Source organism: Lycorma delicatula, chromosome 10, assembly GCF_047948215.1.
Source record: "Lycorma delicatula isolate Av1 chromosome 10, ASM4794821v1, whole genome shotgun sequence".
Lineage (NCBI taxonomy): Eukaryota > Metazoa > Arthropoda > Insecta > Hemiptera > Fulgoridae > Lycorma > Lycorma delicatula.
The window spans coordinates 101,768,174-101,781,356 of NC_134464.1; the positions used below are offsets into that span (position 1 = coordinate 101,768,174).

At 29.0% G+C, this 13,183-nt stretch overlaps 1 long non-coding RNA gene across 3 annotated transcripts in view; it reads left to right on the forward strand.

Moving 5' to 3' along the window:
* The window catches only part of LOC142331393 (uncharacterized), a 112,497-nt gene that overhangs the window by 51,547 nt on the left and 47,767 nt on the right, over nucleotides 1-13,183 (forward strand). For all 3 annotated transcript variants that reach the window (XR_012757976.1, XR_012757978.1, XR_012757977.1), the window contains exon 3: nucleotides 8,880-8,960. This is a non-coding gene — a long non-coding RNA (uncharacterized LOC142331393). The remainder of the gene's footprint in view (nucleotides 1-8,879; nucleotides 8,961-13,183) is intronic.

A 13,183-nucleotide genomic window follows, 5' to 3' on the forward strand; every position in this document is an offset into this window, starting at 1 on the left:
TTACAAATCTGTAACAAGATTTTATGTAAACAGCTACCAAGATTTTCAGAATGAACATTTGTTTTCAATAAATTTGTCCAAAATAAAATCGCCTGTTTTAGACTTAGTTGTAATAGTTACAAACGGGCCGATGTTAGAGACAAGTGATATTGAATGGTTATTTGGGTAAACGTGACTACAAGAAACAAATAAAACACCTTTTAATTTTTATGAAAAGATCCAAAAATGATTAAATTTTCAAAGCGAACCTCTAATAGCAAATGTAATAAAAATAGAAAGTTACTATAAGAGTCTTCAAGAGATTTGCAGAACCGATAGGTTCACTTATATGTATTGAAAATATCAGTTCACTTGAAGATTCTTTAATCATGTTAACAAATGATTTTCAATTTAAAATAAGTAAATGTAATTCTAATAGCAATAATAATAATAATTAATTTGTAAGAAAACATACTCCGATCAAAAACCAAAATAATTTTAGATTTAACCGAATCCCACAACATTTGATTTTAAGAAACCTTTGATTTTATGTCATTTTTCTTTAGTCTTGGACTCACTTCGTTAGAATGAAAATCTAATGTTAGTTACAATAAAATCTTGAACTTGGTTATATCTAATTCAAGCCTTGTACTCATAATAATATATATATATATATATATTTAACATTTTCAATTTTAACACCAGATACCAGTGTTTCTTTGGTTGTAGGGTTTCAATTAACCACACACCTCAGGAATGGTCTGTCTGAGGTTGAACAGTTACACTGATCAAGTTGCTAATGACTAGTGATTATTGATGTGACTATAAATAAATGTATTAAAAAAAAAGTCTATTTAACATGAAAATATTATGTGAAAAAACTTAAAATATCTAAAGAAAAATTTATAAACTAAAATTAAGGAAATTTGAATATATATATATATATTATATTTAACAAATTTAAATAAAAATATAAAGACAATCATGTCAAAGATAGAATTTTTTTGTAAATTTATAAAGACTTTCAAATTTACCTTATTTTAAATCCGGTATTCAAAAGATAAAATGTTGAAAAATATAAAATAATTATATATCTCTATCCACTGTTAACTCATTGTGTTTATTTTCAATATTTCTCCAAATTATGTCCTCATGTCTTCTACTTACAAAATTGTATAATGAATATGAATGTTTATTTTTAAATCATAGTTTTGTAATGGTTGCTATGAAACAGAAATTATTATAAATAGTTTTATTATTACTTTAATTTTTAACTCTGTATACTTCTTTAATTACTTGCTTTTTATAATTGCTAATGATGCCCTTTAACCAAATATTGAAAACTTTTAACTAGATCAGTACCCAAAGAAGTTTATAAATAAACATTTAAAAATAGTTATTTTTTATATAAAAAAATTTTAAACATTGATTTGAATACATTTTTCCAGATAAAGTAAATCATAGGAAATATCAAATTAATCTATCATTACAGAAGAGTAGATGACTGTAAGCGATTATCTCTTACCTTTGATACCAAAAGATCTTTTTTAAATCTATCCATAATGATAGCTATTTTAAACAAATTCACTTGTATATATTGATTATATAATTAATGAATATACTATTAGCTTTTTTCATAATGATACCTATTTTAAACAAATTCACTTGTATATATTGATTATACAATTAATGAATATACTATTAGCTTTTTTTTGGCTAAAGAACATTAAACTCTGCTATATTAATTTTTACTAAAAAATGTTAAAATTAAGTATTTAATTTTTTGAACTATATTTAATGTGATGCATAGTTAATTGGATTTATTTTCCCAAAAGTAGAGAAAAAATAAATGAAGCACTAGAAAAGTGATTAACTCATTTTAAAATCCCTACCCTTATAAGGAGAATGTGAGTTCATAAAAATTTACAAAATTTGTTGAATGATCGGTGTAGTGGTTAGCATGCTGGCTTTTAAATCGACCAGTCTTAGGTTTAGTTCCTGGCTAGGGTCTGATATTTTTTCACCTGTCATTACAAATACCATATTTTTCTTCTTATAATATATGCATTGCTTGTCATAAGCCATAATATAAAAAAAAAAATTAAAAAATTAAAGCGCAATAAATAACCTTTGAGGATTATTACTTAAATAGCCAAAGATGTTAATGTCTACGTAGATACTTTTCCTTTTAAAATTTTTCAAAAATGTTAATGTGCTTTGTATAAAATATATGCTTGTCAGATAACTTATTAGCTAGTCTTAGCCTTTGTTTTTTTTTTAGAAATTCATTAAGCGTTTCTATATATTTAAAATCAATAATGCCGTTTTTGGATTTAATAACCATAATATTTGACTATCAATACCAGGAAAGTATTACAAATTTGTTGTCAGCTTTTTTCCTCCCTCAAAACCCTCTGTCATATCAATTAGGTAGGAAGGTTTCTTCTTTCTAATTATCTTTGATTATATTCTTTTACTTAATGTGTAATTGATTTATGTCTTCTACTCGTTGACATTAAAGTTCTTCTTCATCATACTTTATCCTCCATTATTTTTATGTATTTCTGTTGTAGCTGTATTTCTGAATTTTTGACTTTATGTAGCAGGCATTTCAGCAATTAGCCATATTGTGATACCACTAAATATTACAGTTTACCTTACCTTTATTTACCTAAGTTTGTGATTAAATTTTGTTCTTTTGGGTGAGATTCTTATTCACTAAAAACCATTTTTTCAAAAAAAGCATTTGTTTTTTCACCAAAAAAAATTTTCAGTGTAAAAGTGTAAGGGAATCTTCTTATTATCACCCCCCCAAAAGAAAAAAAAAATTAGTTGAAAGTTGAAAAGAAGCCCAAAAAACAAATTGCTTGAATATCAACAAAAACACAATGATATAGAAAAAGTAGTGAATAATACAAACACTTAGTGTGAAAGTATCCCTCAAAAACAATTGTTTACCCCAATTTTTTTCTTGAGGGGTTTCATTAAAGATGTGTACCACCTTTGCCTACTAACCTTGTTGAGCTAAGCCTTCGAATTAAAGCCACAGTTGCAGAGGTAACGCCCGACTTCCAGGCCATAGCCTGGAATGAAATCGACTTTAGGTGGGATATATATTGCATTACAAATGTAAGCCATATCAAATCAAAGTGAATGTTGGGTGACAAACTTGATGTGTATTTCTATGAAATGAGACTTCAGCCGAATCTGTAAGTTATCTCAATAAACTTTTACATGCTTTTAAAGTTGTGAATCCTTTTTGAATCACCCTATATTTTAACAACTCTTTTGACGTGGCACAAGTGTAATTAAATGTGCACTTGTCATTGTCTAAATGTTGATACAGACAGTATAATATTCACTGGAATATATACACTGGAACGCAGTTCTGGTACTGCTTTTTCACTTCTTTATCTCGCTGAGAAATAAAAAACTGTCTTTTTACATAAAAATTTTGTTTTCACTTAAAGCAGATAAAAAATATAACCTAAATTACAAAAATCAGAGCGCAAGAAAATGGATCTTGGTTCTGGATATTCATAGGTAAACAGGGACAAAATAAGTCGCTAGAAATTTAATTCACAAAAAAAAAATTAAACATTTACTACGAAAAAGATACGTTTTGCTTCTCATCAAAGTAAAAATCAAAATGAATGTGCATTTTCTTAACATTCTCATGTAGCAACAAGCTGCCTGTGGTTGTGGAACATATTCTTGTGGTCTGCTATAATACAAAATCAAACGTTCTGTTATTGGAAAATTTATGAATGCCCTGATGGTCATCACAATCTGGTTTAATATGAGTACTTCACTGCAGATATACTGATGTGTAAGAATAGTTCGCTAAATTATTAGTTACTGTGAGAAGTGTCACTGTGAGGATACAGGTTTAAGTAGATCTTTACTTGACTAAATAAAATAGCTGATGATGACATGGAGGTGGGGCAGGGACTCCCCAAGACATCTAGGAAACAGAGGTTACACCCCCCCCCCCCCCTCCACCAATAGGCTGCAGAGAAGAAGACTCCAAAGGTAGTAGTCTGCGTTCCTTATCCCCCAATGGTTTCTTGAATGGTGGAGGGGGAGCAGAGAGTCGGTAATAGTAAGGATCTTAAGAGGTGGGTGAAATGTCTGGCAAATAGTACGGCAATTCTTTTACATTACGTTTAAGAGTTGAATTCTCTTGTTGAATATAACATGACCACAAATTTGGAAATTAAAGCGTGTTCTCGTAACATGGATGGCTAATGGTAGATATGTTCCGGGATGTTCTTGATGACAGTGATGTGGAGTCCCAGGAGAAGCACTAAATGCAGCCGGAAATAGTGGACGAGAGTATCCAAACGTACTTTATCTTTACGGATGTAGCTTTGCAGACCCCAGATGTGAAAATGGACGAGTCTGTATCCTGGTCTGGTGTGGAGCTTTGTCATATAATTGATGACAGTGTCGTTGATGGAGACCTTCAAAGGGTGGTCCTTCGGGACTGGCCTGAGAATGTTTTTCAATCCTCAGTTCTGGTGGAGGACACCACTGGCGTCAAAGAAGACAAAAGACAAGTGTTTCTCAGTGAACAGTTTCTTTACCTCCTCTTGGACTTCATAGATAAAGATTTACAAAGATTATCTATTTCTTTCCTGCATGTGATACATTTATGAATGTTTAAAAATGTTATTATGTAAAAAAAAAGCCATGTGTAAATTTTGTGACTGGTGTGCATTTACTTCTGGAATTTGAGATATTTAAAAATTAAAATCAAATCAATTTTTGAATCAGTTTTTTTTTTTCAGAAAAGGAAAATAATTTGGACTGATAAAATTTGAAGCAACTTCTTAATATGAATATAAGAAAAGAGTATTTTGTGACAGAATCTTGTAAAAGTGAACTAAGTTGGCTGGCTGCATTATAATACAACCAGGTTTAGCTTTTATATTAGTTATAAAAGGAAAAACCTATTAAGGAAAGCAAAGAGAGGAATATATAAAACAGATAGTTTAGGATGTAATAAATGCACAGAAAAAAATTTGTTAATAGAACAGAAACATGTTCTTTTGAGTAAATTAAATTGTATTTAAATATTTTTAATTTCAAAATAAAATAATAAAACGTTATTAAAAATTAAATGTTGTTCAGATTTTTTTATCTAATACTTAAAATTTATTATTTAAAATGATCAAAATAATATATAAAAACCATCACACTTGCAATTCAATCCGTCTAGCATTCTATAAAATATTCAATACTTATTAAAATTTGTAATATTGGATCAATTGTATCGATACAATACGCAATATACAAAACATCTGGCTGGATTCAAATTACAGAAAATAAATGATCTTGCTATCCTTATAAACTACACCCCACACAATCACAAAGCACTTGTTTAATAATAAATTTTAAAAAGTATTTTCTTGCTGATGACAACTTGGTAGCAATTTACGAGCGGGTTAGGGATCCATTTCAGAATACTCCTGGAGGACTTGCAACTGCCGAAGAAGAAATCTTCGTAGAAAATCTTCACGGGAAGTGGCAAAATCAAAAGACAATTTAGTAATAAATCACTCTTTGAATTTTTGGCAGGGGTGGATGATGTGTTTTCTGTGCTGAAAACAAGAGCATTTCGACAACCATTTTCAACATTCTAGCATTGCAAAACCGGATTTTCTGCAGTGGCTGCTTTGAAGACAAAATACTGATCACAGCTAAATATAGAAAAAGAACTCAGAGTGTCTATTTCTAATATTAAACCTTCCTTCGAAAAACTTTGCTCTGCAAGACAGGCCCAAGAGAGTAATTAATTATTATTAAACTTGTTTTTTAATTTAGTAGTGATAAGTTAATTATTAAATACTCGTACATTGTGCAGTACTGATACAAAACTGTTTTTAAGTGTATTATATCAGGGTAAATGTGAACTTTATTATTTATTATGTCAGAATGTATTTTGTTTTGTTTTCCTTTAGTAAATTAATACATTTTTTTTAAATATTTTCTTTTCTATATGCTCGCGCCCCCCATTTAGTGTTATAATGCCCCACTGGGGGTGGTGTGCCCCACAGGTTGAAAATCACTGGTCTACAGGATTCATAGTTATGGCACCAGATAACGATGTTTATTAGGTATAGAAAGAATAATACGATTTTGTATCTATTTTTTTTGTCTGTTTTACTACATAATTTAAAAGTTTTTATATACTTTTTATTGCCTGTATTTACAATAATTTTCTTACAATTAAATTATCTACAGGTTTTGTTACTAAATCTTCTGCATCTATTAGTCATTTAACAAGACTATTGTACAAAAAAACAAAAAAAAAATTGTTTTTCGACACCAAATTTTGTTTTACGTCGGATATCTTAAAAACTACTGGAATTACAGTTCTGGGATCTGTTTTTGGCAACTCAAATTACATAAGAAACCATCAACCTTAATTTTGGTCCTAAAAATTACAGTAGAGTTTATTTTTATTAGAAGAGCTGAAATCTGGGCGAAATCTTTCGTTAGCCAGAAAACAAAGCATTAATTGACCTATATGAACTTTTTTCATTATTTTTACCAGTAGAAGTGTTTTGTTTTCAAAAAAATTCTCTAAAACTTAAAATTTAAAAATATTTGAAACAATTTATTCAGCTAATTCATTTTTTTTTTTAATTTTTGGATAAATTATACATTTTCTTTTGTTAAGATCCTCGCTTTTTTTTTTACTTTGCCCCATATTAATCAGACAGTTATTCATTTCTAGTTTCAAGTCAACCGTTCCAGAAATAATGCCCATTTACCAAAACCAATTCAATTTTATTTAAAAATAATTATTCTTAGGTAGATTGTTTTAAATCCTGTGGTGAATATTTCAGTGTTGTTTTACTTCAAAACCTTTTATAATTAATACATATTGACACATTTGTCTGCAGAATTTGATGCAATCTATCACTTTATGAGAAACTTGAAAATTGAATTGATTTTTCAGTGTTATAGTTTCGTATTCATTTTTGTAGTTACCCAATGATAAATTTTATAGTACCAAAAGTTTTAATAGATCCCTGAGCAGTAGATATTATTACATAGTTAGAAAATTATTATTTTAAAAGAAAAAAAATTGTTTTCTTGTTTTGTTTCTTAGCCACTTTTGATAGATATAAATAATTTTTCAGGTTATTTTATTTTTAATGAATTCAGCATGGTTTTACATTTATGCTGATAATTTTGACAGCAAAATTGGACCAAAATATATAAAATCTTTAATTTAAATATTATTAAAGGTTTTTTTATTATAAGTAAATGAGTTTTATACTAGTGATTCATAGGAGATTTTTAATTAAATCATTTTTTAGTAATTGGCTTATTCGAATCTTAACTGTCACATAGGACCTATTGCAATTAACAAAAATGTAGGGTGAAACTACATTGGTAGTATCTTAACTAAAAAAAATTCAAATCCAGTTTCAATTGATTAATTATTTAATTACATTTTATGGACCTTTCAGCAACACAGAAAACATATTTGTAAGAGCTCATCGCCGACCATGTAACACTTTGAGCTGGGTTGGGTGTACCTAATATTTAAATATTGTCAGATTTCACCTATTTAAGTCAACTAAATATTTACTCTGACAAGGGTAATGTTGTTACTTAAGATTTCTACACTCAGTCAAGAATATTTGTGTTGGTCATAATGAACATATTTGATTTATATATTAGCAGTTTAAAGAACTGCATCTAACAACTTAATAAAACAAGGTAGTACTGAGAATTAAAAATGATTTTCAATTGACGAATTAGACAAATTTCTTAAAAATTATTGAAATGTAGAACAATGAGAATATTGTTACTTTTTGAAAATTATAATTGATAATATTTTGCCATCCATTAATATCTTAAGAATTAAATTTAGTATACTTTTTTCAATTTTAGTTAATAATCCAATCGAATACATTCTAAATTTTATCAAAAATTTAAGTTTTTTTAGGAACAACATGAAAAAAAAATTGTAAACACTCTTTTGAAATCCCTCAAACATTTTATTACTTCTCAAATACTTATTTTTGAACTAATCTTATACTTACCTGTTATATTAAAGTACCCTTCTTTTTTTGTCAATTTACTTCAGCTTATTCCTGAATTTAAAGTAATAATTTGTTTTCATTTAATTTATTTCAATTTCTAAGAACAAATTTAAATATAATGCGGTGTATGAGCATACCATAAGTTGGTACGCGTTATTTTCCAGTAAAGCAAAAATTAACAAGTAATGTCAAAAAAATAGATTTTTAGGTTTTAGCAGCAGCTGTTGAATGAATTCAATAACTTGTGGCGCAAGTGGTAGCGTCTCGGCCTTTCACACGGAGGTCCTGGGTTCGAATCCGGGTCAATGCGGAAAAAATTGCTTGAGTGCGCACCCGGAGGTAAAAAAAAATACCGAAAACGGATCTTGAAATACACACTGCGCATTTTAGAAACCGTGTCATAAGTCGCATATGCGACTTACGACATGGTATCTTCAGAGCTTGTTACAATGAGAATACTGTAATATTTATTATATTATTTATTTTGACAAGATTTAGGAGATTATTTTTTTAATAAAAAAATATTAATTACAAGTTTCAGTCAATTATTTTGCACAAATTTTACTAGTATTTTCGTAAAGTTGGTAATGACAGTCAGACGACTTCATTACTTGTTTGTGTTGTGTATACCGGTGTTTGTGATTTTCTAAGTCCGTCTATTATTTGTTAAGAAAAATAATTTTACTTATTGATTTACTCGTATTTCGTTATCATAGGCGTCTGTTGAAAAGGTGAGTGTAAATATCTTAAATTCATGCGCATTAGGTGCTAATTTAAATGTTCAACTGCAAGAAGTATGCAATGACTATTTTAATCGTTTTTTCACTTTCCGACTAGGAAGATTCGAGTGAAAGTGATGACTAAGCTGGACTTGAGGTTGAAATATTACCTGGAATTCCAACTTATGAAGGAACAGTAGTAAGTAAATTTTTAATACTTATCAAATACATTTTTTAGATTATTTTGTTGTAGGTTAAAAATATTGTTTTATGCCTGAATGTTTTGCACTGTTCTGTCAAACTAATATAAGTTCCTACAAAAAAAATCAAAATTAGATTTGAGTCATTGAATTACCATGATTCATTAATATTATGGGTAAGAAACATATAGTCAGCACAGAGTACAAGATTTGGCCAGTCATTTGGAGTTATTTTTTCTGATTTTTTATTTATCAGGGTACGCATACTGCTGAGGTTCAACATATTGCCACAGATATTGAAGCAGGCCTAAATACTGATGTTGCTGAAGCTGATGCGATTGTAATTTACATGATGTTAATGCGGAGAACACGCCTGTTGTTCCGGCCGACCCAGATGAGATGTTAGAAATGGAACACCAGCTCGTTAGAAACTTTATTGTTTCAGGATGTGGCTGTAAGCAAGCTCAAGACTCAGTGTAGTGGGTTATTTTCAGAAATTTAGTACATGGAAATGAGAACTGTGAGTTTGGGCTTCAATGTTTATGAGGGCCATGTAAATAAGTTAGATTTTTTTTTAGTTCTTGGCCAATTATGTGCTCTGTGCAGCACTGGAGAAAAAACTGTTGGGCAAAAAAGAAAACGGGTAGTACTCCAACAATAACAAACAAGATTTATGATGAATGACCACGATATCTCTGAAAAACTTTCTTGTTGTATGGATTTTCATGGGAAAGGTTTAAAAGACTTAAGGGTCTTTTAAAAGGTTTAAAAATTTTTTTTTCTGAAGGCATTGTAGTTAAACTCCATGGTAACACTGGACGCAGCCCAAAACACATTGCATCCTTTGATGCAGTAAATGATGTCAATTTTATTCATAATTATGCTGAACAAAATGCTCTTTTTCTTCCTGGGCCGCAGGCAACCCAGTTCAACCCATTAGTTAAACTCCTGCTTACCAGTGATGCAAAGACTGAAATCTAATGATTGTAAAAAGTGTTGCTTAACTAAGAACATTAGTTTGCTATCTGATCGTTCTTTCAAAAGGTTGTGGCAACAATTTTGTCCCAATTTTGTTGTACAAAAACCCAAAACTGACTTGTGCAAGATCTGTCAATCACATTACACTACTCTAAATAAAAGTAGGATTTCTTCAGAAGCTGAAAAAATGGCAGTAGTACAGCAAATGTCCTTGCATTTGAAAAAAGTGATGGAGGAATGAAAATTTTATAGAGATAGTATAGAGTTGTCAAAACAAGCAATGACCAATGTAAAGTTTCCTCCAGGCCCTCTCACAGCTGCATCACATCAGGAATACTGTCATTCTTTTGATATGACTCAGCAGTTGTTTATACCTTCAAAACCTCTTGCAAGCAGGGCCTATTTATTTCCTTTTGCCATAAAAAGTGAAAATGATGATTATGGTAAAACAGACATGCTTCTGCATGCAGACAACTGTATGGTCCAAAATAAAAATAACATTTTAATGAATTATTTGAATTATTAAAATTTAAATTTTATTTAAAATGTTTTTGTTGAGGTCCTAATAGTGTTATTAAATCTCTTACTAGTCAGTGTAGTGTAATTGCGTGTAGTTGCAAGTAAACGCTTGATAAGTAAAGGTTATTCACTTCCCTATTTTACAAGTAAAGAGAATACTTGTCAAGTATTTGGTTTACCGTTGTTTATTCACAGAACTGCAAGTAAACACTTGTATAATTGCAAGTAAAAGTAAATACTGGTTTTTATTCACTTCACTAAGTATTATGATTTAGTACTTTTAACTGAATAGTATTTGAATATTTATGCCTGTATATTAGGATTAATGGATAAATTGCAGATGTCTAATAATTTGCAGATTTAATTTTTTATAAGTTTTGTGGTTTGGTTATTCATTTTGTTTCACTTTATTCATAACGGTTCTTTCACTTTGTATTTTTAATTTTTTATTTCTTTCTCTGGGTTCAGTAAGTGAACTAATAAAATTGGAATTTTTAGAAAATTCTGGAATCTTGATGCGAAAATAATGTAATTTGTTCAGTACTTCCTATGATTCATGATTTTTCTTTATTAAAAAATGTTAAAATGATTCTATTTATTTTTATTTTAGAATATATAACATAATTCTACAAAAATTCTGAAAATTTTAATATAATATTCTCATGGAAACATTTTTTCCTTCCTTGGCTATTGAATTTTACTTCTCAAAAATTTTGAATGCATTTTTCCAAAAATCAACATTTCACAAAAACGGATTTGAAAAATCAATTAAAAATAACATGTTTATGATAGAAGGTTAATTTTAGTGTCAAAATTTTCAGAATTTTATGTTCTATTAGAAACGGTGAAAACCAGAAAATGTTTTTTCCTACTTACAGAGCATGGTTTCACAGATCGCATCACATATATTTATATTAAATGTGGCAGCTTTATCAGTAATGATGTGATCTATATCTATTGAAAAGCACAGTTATTTAACGATAATGTATGTTGATACAAAGAAACAGCTTCACAAAAGTGTGAAAAAACAGACTTTGATTGTTGTTTTGATATGCATAAACAAAAAGTAAGGAAAACTTAAATTGACATAGAAGTGTGGTTAATATTTTCCAATTTGGTGGCCCATCCCTACAAATACAATTCTCCTTTCAAGAAATTTTTATAAATTTCACGAAACAATTGGAGCGTGTGTGGCTATGCTATAAGACTACAATAAATCCTGCTTTAAATTTAAAGTCAGCATAGATATCAAATAAAGCTTTTAAATCAGCCAGTCTTAGGTTTAATTCCTGGCAAGTGTCTAATATTTTTTCACCTATCATTTCATATACCTTATTGTAGTTTTTAAAATGCATGCATTGCTTGTCTTAAATCATAATACTAAAATAAATTAAAAAATTAAAATGCATTAGCTTTTGTAGATTATTATTTAAATAACAAAGGATTTAATGTCTATACAGCTACTTTTCATTTTAAAATTATTTAAAGATATTTTATGTATTCTATAAAATACACGCCTGTCAGATAACTTATTATCTAGTTTTAGCCTCTGTTAATTTTGAAATTCATTAAGTGTTTTTATATTTTTAAAATCAATAAAGTTGTTTTTGGATTTAATAATAATCATCATACCCAACAGAGCATTACGGCTTAATTTTTTCATGTGAAGAGGGTGTAACGTAACACCAGAATTTTGGTGTATTCCATTGATTCGAATGAATGGTTTGTTAGGAAGCATGCATCCTACATTTTTTACAGCACATATTTAAAATAGCTCCAACAAAAGTTAAATTTTAAACTTCATGCAGACTTCATTAAACTCCCACATCATGCAGTTTTAAAATTGAATTTGAAAAACTAGTTCATTAGCATTATTACTTATAGACAAAAACAACTTTTGTAAAAAAACTTTGAGTACAGTTAAAAAATGAAATCCATTTTAAAAGGGGGTTTGGTGATTAAATATTTAAACTTCTTAAATGTTTAATATATGGATATTATATATTTATTATTACTATTATTATATATATATTATATATAATATACCAATAATGCCATGTTGAGAAAAGTTAACTTAAATTTTTAAATATTTGATAACTGAATTACCAAAATAACATTTATTCCAATTTTTAAATATCATACATGGGAACCATTAAGTCATTTGTTGCAGAACATGATTTAGTCATAACTCAGATTATTACTGCATTAAAATTATTTGATAAAATACTACTTAGTTTAAACATTACAGATCAATGTTCGATGGTACATCGAAATTGTTAATGGCTAAAAACATCAACATTCAATAAGTACAAATTTAAAAGAATCAATTGCAGCCCTAAAGTTTTTATGTTTTAAATGAACATATACTTGAATATTTAGATTTTTATTTTAAAATATGTTAAAGCAACCCAAATTAGTTAAATCATAAACTGGGACACACAGGGTGCGGCACAGAAACTTGATGGTTTTCATTAGTGTGCTACCACCTATAGCACATAGGTGAGAGGAGAGGTAAAGGATTGGGGCTATCTGCCCAGAAGGCAATATTTTAATAGCGATGGAGAAGTGGTTGGGTGAGAATCGTGAATTATCAGTCATTATTATCGGTTCTGTCAACACTACAAGTGGGTTGAAAAGGTCATGTTTCATTGTGTTACACTATTTTGTTTTGGGTACAGAACTTCAGAGTTACAGGGTCAGTTTTAAAATCTTAACCAACACAAAG